The following is an 8,997-nucleotide window of genomic DNA, read 5'->3' on the forward strand; positions in this document are numbered from 1 at the left end:
TAATTTATTTCCCTTCCTTTTATATAAGCATCTACAAAAACACCCAGCCTTGTCTCTTATCCCTCAAAGCCCACCTACTCCTCTGAAGTTTCTTACCTATTGTTACTTGATCCCTGTTCTATCTGGTTTATGTTTTATTATTCTAATATTTTATTCTGCAACCTTAATTAAATTCTTTGAATTGGGTTTTCAAGTACACTAGTTTCATTTTGTAATTCAGAAGATCTTATTTACACTAGGTAGATCAAAGTAGTAAATAGTTGACTATTTTTGTCTTTGTTATTCACATAGGCAAATACTGTTACTTGAATGGTCGTGTGGCACCAGTGGATCTCTGCATTTTGTTCCTGGGACTAATGAGAATTCTTTTACTATTTTCCTATGAAAAAGTACTTGCTTTGGGGTGGAGACATACATGCTATTCATTATAATAAGTATGCATTAATCAAATTAAATGACTATGTTTGATATCATTGTTGAATTTATCAAACTCCTGTGAACATATATGTACAGTTGATATTTCTCATATTTATTAGCATGAATTGTTTAAAGGGCTTTTAATATTTAACCATAGAATGTAGAATGAATTACTGCCAGAATGAATGCACCAGGATTCATTCCGTAGCTAATGTTTTATTTAGGCTTTGGTCCATTCGTTATTAGGTCTATAGATTGGAAAATTTTTCTTCTCTTAGGATTTATATATCTTTGAATTAGATATCAAAGCATATTTGCTTCTTAAAAGAGTGTGTTTTCTTACAAGCAGTGGAGTGATATAGATGATGTTGGAATTATTTTTCTCTTTGAAGTCTTGGTAAAGTACACAGATGGATTTCCCTGACACCCAGTCATGTTGCTCCGGTCTTCTATAAGAATTTCTTTGGCACATCTAACTTGGTTTAGACTGAAACTAATGTGTCAAAATCCATTTTGAGTGTGAATTTCTACCTCTTTGTTATTTCTCTTCTATGAGGAAGATTCTTTGGTTGTTTTGGTAAAAATATATTTACAATAACTGTTATATCATTGGAAGTTTAAGCTATTAACACTGTAAAGTGTCTGTGATTTTATCTCTGAAGTTTACATTGCCTGGAATTCCATTTTATTATATTTCCAATTTCACAGTGTATGTTTACCCAGCACTTAGACTTTTTGGTCTCTCAAACTGCTTTTTATATATTCTTTTTATACAAAAGTTAGATTTGAATTTGCATATGAAACTGCTTAAGAGTATAAAATGATTTTAACTTGCACACTAAGTTGCCATTTATTTAGATGGGTACTAGGTCATGGGTCTACAATGCTATTTTGTTATCCTTGTAATATATGTAATTTATTTATTGCCCTCTATCTTTTTGGGGGTTTATTTTGCTTTCTATTTTTAAGAAGTTCCTTTAGGTTTTTGTTTTGTTTTGTTTTGTTTTAAGAATTGAGATTTATGTTGTAGAGCTGCCTTTGTGATTCCTTCTTTATTTACTCAACTTCTTTCTTTATTTGATAAGATTTCAACTTCAAATTTTATCTTTTAAAACTTTTTACATTTTTAAATGTAACAATGAACTTATTCTGTTTTTTCCCTTTTATTTCTTTTCACTGATTTTTTAACCTTAGAAACATGCCTCAGTCTCTTAGGGTTGCCCTAACAAAATACCATAGACCAGGTGGGCTATAGGCCTATAAGATAAATATCAAAGTAATATAATAAATATATCAGGTATGTGGCAAAGGTCTGCTTCCTAACTTTCTTGCTCTTTGAGCCTTACTGGTAGATGGGTCAAAGGGTTCTCTTGCACATGTTTTGTAAGAATGCTAATTCTATTCATGAAGGCTCTTCCTTACTGACTATCTACCTTCTGAAAATCCCTCTTCCTGACATCACCTTCCATATGAGGATTTCCACATAGAAGTCTGAGAGAGACACAGTCGTGTGCTAGCAGTTATCAGTTAGTCAGTTAATGTACCCTTTGCTAGAGTTTTTCAATAATCTCATTTTTGGATAAAGCTCATGCTTCAATGAATCTCCTGGTAGAGACTTATCAATGCCATGAGTGCTATCTGAAATGTTATACATGAGTAGCTATTTTCTGTATCCCTCCCTATCCTTGGCATTCAAAGAATGTTTGGCTGAATATAAAATTTCTTGCTCTTTGTTTTACTGAGTTTCTGAAAACTCAATTTCCAAAAGGTTAGGGATCAATTAGATTGACTCTTGCTTGCAAATGACTGTAGCTTTGCTCCATTTAATGCTTGTTGGTTGTCTTGGTTTTGCTGAGTTTGTGTAAAAAGCTATCCCTCAGTTTTCTTGCTTTGTATGTAGCTGTGAGAAGTACTTCATCAACTAGAATTGTTCCTCTCAAAAAACATCTCTTTTTATGAGCCTAGGAGATATTATTCTTGTCTTTAGTGTCTAATCTGTTTTCAAGATACAACAATTTTTTTAACTATTTAACATATGGATATAGTGTTGCAACCAGACACCATGACACAGTTACACAAAGCCAAAATGAAAGTCTTTACTGGAGGCCAGAGGTTACATGGGGAATTGCCTAAATCATGCAGTGCCAAGCCGTACAGCCTTTTGTCTTTTATGTGTAAACACCACATCCTGATTGTGACACTTCAGTTAGCAAGAAGCAGAACTACAGAAGCTATACAGCAAGGGTAGTACTTTTAAGGACTTCTCTGGAACTAGTGACTAGATCTCTGATGAATTCAGTTTTTGTTCCCATTTGGGCAGGTGTTGGGGCCTATGTGTGGGTTTTAAGGTCTGGGAGCCTGTTACAATAGAGCTTTCATTAGTAGGTTGATTTCTCAAATAGTTTGAAATCTTGATTCCATTCTCTATATTTCTTCTTAACAATTCTGTTTACTACTCATGAAGAAACATAGTGATTAAATTCATATTTATCATACAGAACTTGTAATTATAACAAAATGATGTTGACATCAAAATAGATTCATAAGTCAGTGGAAGAGGCCAAAGGTTTGGAAACAAAGCACAGAAATAATAATTACAGGCAAACACTGTTTCTGCATTTAATAACAAATGAAAATTCTTTTAAACAAATGATATTAGAACAAGAGAATAAGTTGACAGACACTTACCTCATAGTCCCAAAATAACAGTTTGAAATAATAATATTTCTGAAAGAAATTGTGCAAGAAATATTTTTAGTATTAGAGCAGGCAAAGATTTTTTCTGACATAAATGACAAATGTTAAAGAAAATTGTTAAATTGAAATTCATCAAAATTAAATGATTTTCTACTTGAAAATTTTTATGAAGAAAATAAAAAGGATACCAAATAAATCACCAAGTGAAAGAAAGAATCTGCAGTGCTATAACTTGTAGAGCTCAACAGTGAGTTGAGAATGAACCTAGTGATATAAGGCAAATTCCCAACAGTTGCTCCCACAAGGAAGATCTGAAAATTGCCAATGTACATGTTAAAAGATACTGTGTGTTCTCTCCCATCAGGGGAAACACCATGAACAGCAGGATGAGATCTAAGACTCACTAATGGGGATGCTAAAGTTGAAAACATTAGCAATAAAATGCCTTGGTCTTGGAATCAATATATTTCTAGGGAGAATGTAAAAGGATAACATTGACTTTAGAAAACTAGGGATTTCTTATGAGGTTAACCATACATTTATGAAATGATCCAGAAATTCCACTTAGTGAAATGTATCCATAGGAGACCTTGCATGTGGATAGTCATAGCATAGGACAATTACCATGAGTCCCAAAATGTGACCAACCCAAATCCATAAGGGGAAAAATTGATATGGAAACTGTGATAAACATACAATGGGATGTGGTTCAGCAATATAAACCATGAAGGCTCTCCAAAACTTTATGTAAAACAAAAGAGCTAGAGACACAAACAGGTATGTAATGTATGATGTCATTTTTCTGAATGTAGAAACAACAAATCTAACCTCTGAAGAGGGAAAAGCATGCCCATACTTAATCAGGATGGGACTGACTGGAAGTGAGCACAATTGAAGTCTCTGGAATAATGGTCCTGTATCTTTTATGGCAGTGGTTACATTTAATTAAGGTATTTCTCTCACCCAAAATAGGTCCAACTTGTAAATGTGTGCTATGTATCAAGAGTTGGTATAAATGCTGAAAATATGCCTTTCAATCATCTCTCCCTTATATCTATTTGGGGAGAGAATTATAGAAAGCCACTACAAATCTTCAATTAAAAATACTCCAACACACAATGCATTTCAAAACACAAATACAAATAAAGCTGAGTCGTTGCCACTGACTTTGAACACTGAAAACAGCTTTACCTTCCTTACTATTTTATCAATGGAGTCTGTTCATTTCTTAGAAGTGTACAACAGAGCAGGAACAGTTTGCTCTGGTCATCTGGCCGAATCTTTGTCTTCAACTGCAATGGTTGCTTTCAAGCTTGAGTTTCAGAGGTACTACCTGCATACAGCTATGCTAATATGTTTCCTTTTATTCTTTTCTTACTGTTGTTAGAGAGTATTATTCTACATCAGGCAAGTGAAAGGTACAAACATTTTTCTTTTTTTGTATTTTGAACTATTCTGAAGGGTTACCTCATGATTGACTCTTTCATGGTTCCTATTTTGGGACATATGCCATGTGAACTCATGCTGTTTTTGCCTCGAGGAAACCTTACTCTCCTGTGCTAACAGTGTTGGGCTTGAAAATATTGCCAAACTTGAAAACATTAACCATGTGTGTCTGACTTCTCAGGTCTGACCAGCAACGGTCTCCAGAGAAACGGAAGTTTCCAACAACATTGCTAATGTCTCTTTCATGGGTTTTTCAGTTCTTGATCAGGAGGGTTGAATCTCTATCCACATTATGTAGAGTCAGATGTGTGAGTAGATCCATGTCTGAACATAGTAATTGCATTTGTTTGTGGCCAAGCAAACATCATTATTCCACGGGAACCGTCATAATAAAACACCATGTGAAATGCTCCTGTGGGCTAGATGCCCAAGATCAAGGTAATGACTGGTGTCCAATCACTTCTTTCACTAGCTTCATAATGGGTATCTTTACTACATGTCTTCACATAGCCTTTCTTCACTCTGTGTGTGTGTGTGTGTGTGTGTGTGTGTGTGTGTGTGTGTGTGTGTGTGTGTGTGCATGCATGCATGCACTTATGCATACTCTCCTGTCTTCACATTGGTCCACAGGTGTCTTCCTTATGGTAGCTGTCTCTCAGGTTGGACTAGAATATACTCACTTGGACTCCTTTTAACTTGATTACCTCTTTGAAGGCCTTGTTAATAATGACATTCTCAGTCTGGGGGCCTGTATCTCCAGCAGATGAATTTTGGGGAACCATGGGTCCATTTCACATCAACACACAACCCGTCATCTTTCTCCAGGACATTTTGTGGCTTCACAGAACACAGGTGGATCCTTTGGGAGGACATTGTGAGCAGCCATAATATTCTGGCATGTCCAATCTGATGAGGGCTGTCTGACCTCTTTACATCACCAGCATTCCCCAAATGTGAAGTGAACACTAACATCAGGGATCACTCACTAGGAATTTAGAAATACCATAGTGCACATACTTCTGCCACCTCTGCTATATGAGCAACAACTGAGAGGAAATTACTAGCCTTTTAAACAAACTCCTTATAGGGCTTAACACCTAATCGTATTTGAGACTATCCTAATATAGTCTGCTCAGTTACCATAGCTAGATCTTTCAATGGGAATTCCATCCATGGACTGGCTGCCTCCAGATGCCAGGCCACTATTTTAAGAGCATCTACCTCATGCAATGGAAACTCTTCAAGCATGTGGTTTGCATTTCAATAATCTTCTCACTCATCTGCCTACAAAACTGGACACACTCTGTTGTGCATTTCCCCAGCTCTCACTAGGAATATGTGTTTTTCTGCAATAAGACAATAAAAGACACAAGAAAGCATGTTGTTTTAGCCAAACAGATGAGTTTTTACTTTGAAAATTAATGTTAACTAGGGAATTTAAAATAAAAAATTATGATTTTCAATTTTATTTTACTTTTGAATATTTACAAACTAGTGCTATATTTACATCATTTCAACCTCCCCCACCACCTTGCCTCCAGCTGCTTCCATGCTCCCAACTCCATCTCCAATTCATGACCTCTTCGTTAATTATTATTGTTACATGCTCTTTCAAAACAGAAAGAACAACTAGAATGTAAGTTAACCACATTATATTTAACTTGAAAAGAAATTGTCATTTCTTTTCAAGACTACTCTGGTCTTGGCCATCCTGAGCTTTAATTGTCTCTACAACCCTTTCTCCATTGTTATACACAAAACTCATTAAAAAATTCCTGGCCCTTCATAGTCAGCATTGCCAGGGTGTGTGTGTGTGTGTGTGTGTGTGTGTGTGTGTGTGTGTGTGTGTGTGTGTGTGGTAGTGGTGGTGGGGATTCACTCTTCTGCATGTAGCAGAGATGCATGACTGGATCCTTATTGGAGTAAGCTTGCCCTGGCCTCTGTCTCAACTCTATTCCTATTTTCTCCAGCATGTTAGGTCTCATGTGACATGCAAAGCAGACAGGGTGTTCACAGAATCCCACACCAGAATCGCATAGCACAAATTTATCCCTTCTGTGGAATTTTTATTTTCTTTTACAGTTTTATTTCTTTCACATTACCTTTTATAGAATTAAAATATTTTATATAAAATATAGAAACTGGCTTGTCTTTGTAAAATTACTGCTACTGTTATTGATGAAGTTGAGACCAAAGCTTATTTTTTAAATACATGTGTGCTCATGTTTTCTTTCAGAAATTTTATGATTCCAAACTTTCGTATTTCGGCTCCTGATTTCTTAAGTTAACTGAACCTTGTGGCATGGTGTCTTATCCACTTAAAGGTCTTTGCAAAATTGACAGTGTCATTGCTATAAATACCAGATGATATATTTCCTACAGTACAAAATAGAGAGCAAAAGGCGCTGTGAGAACTCTGGTTTGTGGGGGGAGAAATATAGTTACTCCTTAACTACTTATCTTTCAGATGAAAATCCATCTTAGTAATGGAAAGACATTCTGAACACTGCTGGTAAATTTTCACACTGTTACAAGAGATATAAAAGATTGCAGGAGGTAGTTAGGGTAAGGGAGTATCTGTGCAGGTGGAAAAGTAAATCATTGGCCTAAATGACAATGACATTTGAACACATTAGTGGAATTTGATGTTAAAAGATGACACTGGCAAACCTTAACCAATGTTTTAGTAGGTGACCTCACAGAGGGAAGCCATTGGAATCTGGACAAATGCAACACATTCTACAGCATTGTCTAAGTAAGGCAAAACCATAAGCATGGTTAAATTGAAGGGATTCATCTATTTCATGAAGCTGAGGCAGGTACATGAAAGTGACACCCACACAAGGTATTAGCAATTGGCAGCTAAAAACTTCACTGAGTGAATCCTAAGAAAAGCTACTGCAGGACAAGGGGCTTTAAGCAATCCATTTCAGTTCAAGAAATTAACCCAATAACCACTTTAGACTATTAAAAATTCCAGAAGGATATTAATATTGCTTAGTTGCAAAGTTTGAAAGAATGTACTATGATTGTTGGCTGTTTCTCCATATTCTGGTATTTGTGAGTGATGCTGTCAAAGAGTTGCCTGCCAGGGGGGGTGGGGGTGGGGTAGAGTTGGGGATAAATGACAAACCTTTCATATTTATTGTTTTTGAAAGGAAATTTTACTTTTATACTTAAAAGCCTATCTAGACCATACTACTTTTACATTTTCTAAGCCCTTGTATCCAAATTATGTAAAAATGTTTGTATTCACCTACTCTTACAATTAGCTTCTGAAAGCTTGGTAAAATCTTGCTTCAGTGTTTGCAACAGAGGGTCAGTGTTCATTTACTCTTCGGTACCCACAGATTCTTGAGTTTTTTTTTTTTGAGATGTTTATTTCACTTTAGTGAGCACACTGATCAATGAATGGAATTGAAATATGACCCAGACATAAATCACACACCAGATTTCTGATAAAGAAGCCAGAAATACACAGTGGGGGGATAAAACAGCTTCGATAAATGGTGCTAGTCAAACTGGTTGTCTGCATGTAGAAGAATGCAAGTAGATCCATACTTATCATCCTGTACGAAACTTATGTCAAAGTGAATCAAAGACCTCAACATACAACCAGATACAATGAACCTGATAGAAGGGAAACTTGGGAGTAGCCTTATACTCATTGGCACAGGAGGTGACTTTATGGATAGAACACTTGTAGCATAGTCATTAAAAACAATAATAAATGGGACATCATGAAATTGAATTCTGTCAGGTAAAAGAAATTGTCAGTAAGACAAAGAGAGGAAGCCTATGGAATGGGAAAAGATTTTTACCAATTCCACATCAGATGTAAGTCTCATATCCAAAATATATAAAGAACTCAAGAAATGTATCTTGAAATTGTCAGATGCTTGACTCTTATGGACAGCACCCTCATACACTTGAAGTCATCTCTAGATTAATAATAATGTATTAGTTAACCTTATAATTCATTATATAAATGTTATGAAATATTTGTTGCATTGTTTGGGATAAACACAAGAAGAGTAAACATCCTTAACATAGAATCTATGAGGTGTTCTTTAATTTCAGTTGCTTGAATCTGTCTTTGAGGAATTGATAATTTGGAAGGTAAGGGTATTAAAAAATGCTATGAAGTTACCATTGTGGAAACATTCGAAAGCTTTCCAGTGTTTCTTCTATCATCTACTCACCTAGTTACCCATCCATTCACCCATCCATCCTTCCTTCACCAACCTATCCCTTTTCATAATCAATAAATAAGAAATGATTCCATCCTAGGTTACACTGTTTAAGATGCAGTTTATGAAATAAGAACTCCTGACCAAAGTGGGAGCCTGGGGGCAGGGAGAGGAAGGAGAGCCTTCATCCCATTGCTGTTTGAAGCAGAAACAGACACCTACAGCTAAGCACTGAACCACACTATTG

This window comes from Cricetulus griseus, chromosome 2 (genome assembly GCF_003668045.3).
Source record: "Cricetulus griseus strain 17A/GY chromosome 2, alternate assembly CriGri-PICRH-1.0, whole genome shotgun sequence".
NCBI lineage: Eukaryota > Metazoa > Chordata > Mammalia > Rodentia > Cricetidae > Cricetulus > Cricetulus griseus.